At 32.9% G+C, this 772-nt stretch overlaps 1 non-coding gene across 1 annotated transcript; it reads right to left on the bottom strand.

Moving 5' to 3' along the window:
- Positions 1 to 334: 334 nt before the first annotated feature.
- Positions 335 to 442, bottom strand: LOC131169558 (small nucleolar RNA R71). The gene has a single exon (XR_009140489.1). It is a non-coding gene; the product is annotated as a small nucleolar RNA R71 (small nucleolar RNA).
- Between the last annotated feature and the right edge of the window lie 330 nt (positions 443 to 772).

Here is a 772-nt window from a genome sequence, read left to right as displayed (position 1 = left end):
GGGAAGTATGATGAAGCATGCATTCCCTAGCTCTGATGACTTGAGGGAGAGTTTTGCAAGACCAAGAATTGATGCAAACAACTACAAGATGGATTTTAGGGTACTTCAAATTATTCAAAATTTTTAGTTTAGGGGTCATCCTTCAGAAAATCCTCATACTCATCTTAAGAAGTTTGCTATGATCTGTGATATGCAAAAGCAACCAGGAGTGTTTGATAATGCAGCAAGGCTTAAACCATTTCCTTTTTCTTTGAAAGAAAGAGCTTTGGATTGGCTGGATTCTCTTCCTCATAACTCTATCACTAGCTTAATTCTTTCCACTTAGAAAAACTTAAGAGTTGATAAATCAGATTACTGCTTTTAGACCAAGAAAAGATGAGACTCTTTATGAGTCTTGGATGAGATGGAAGGAGTTCGATAGACAATGTCCACATCATGCTATTCCTAAATGGATGATAAATTAAAATTTTTACACTAATGTTACTCTTGCCACCAGAGGAATCATTGATGCTCAAACTGGAGGGGAATTTATAATGAAGCATGAAAATGATGTTAGTAGTATGCCCTAGAGCATATCATTTTGTATGTATCTTGTACACATTTTATTAAAAAAAAGTAATTTTACTTTTCCATTTACATAATCTATTTATGTGTAATTAAAAAGGTCCATTGATATTTTGTTAGAAATTCTATTCTTAAGTTGTTAAGAATATGAGTGACAGTATTTCTAGAACAAAGTATCATAAATTGGTTCACAATCGAGGATACTTCA

This window comes from Hevea brasiliensis, chromosome 1, assembly GCF_030052815.1.
Source record: "Hevea brasiliensis isolate MT/VB/25A 57/8 chromosome 1, ASM3005281v1, whole genome shotgun sequence".
Lineage (NCBI taxonomy): Eukaryota > Viridiplantae > Streptophyta > Magnoliopsida > Malpighiales > Euphorbiaceae > Hevea > Hevea brasiliensis.
Note: the sequence above shows the minus strand (reverse complement) of the source record. Positions and strands in the feature narration are given on the sequence as shown.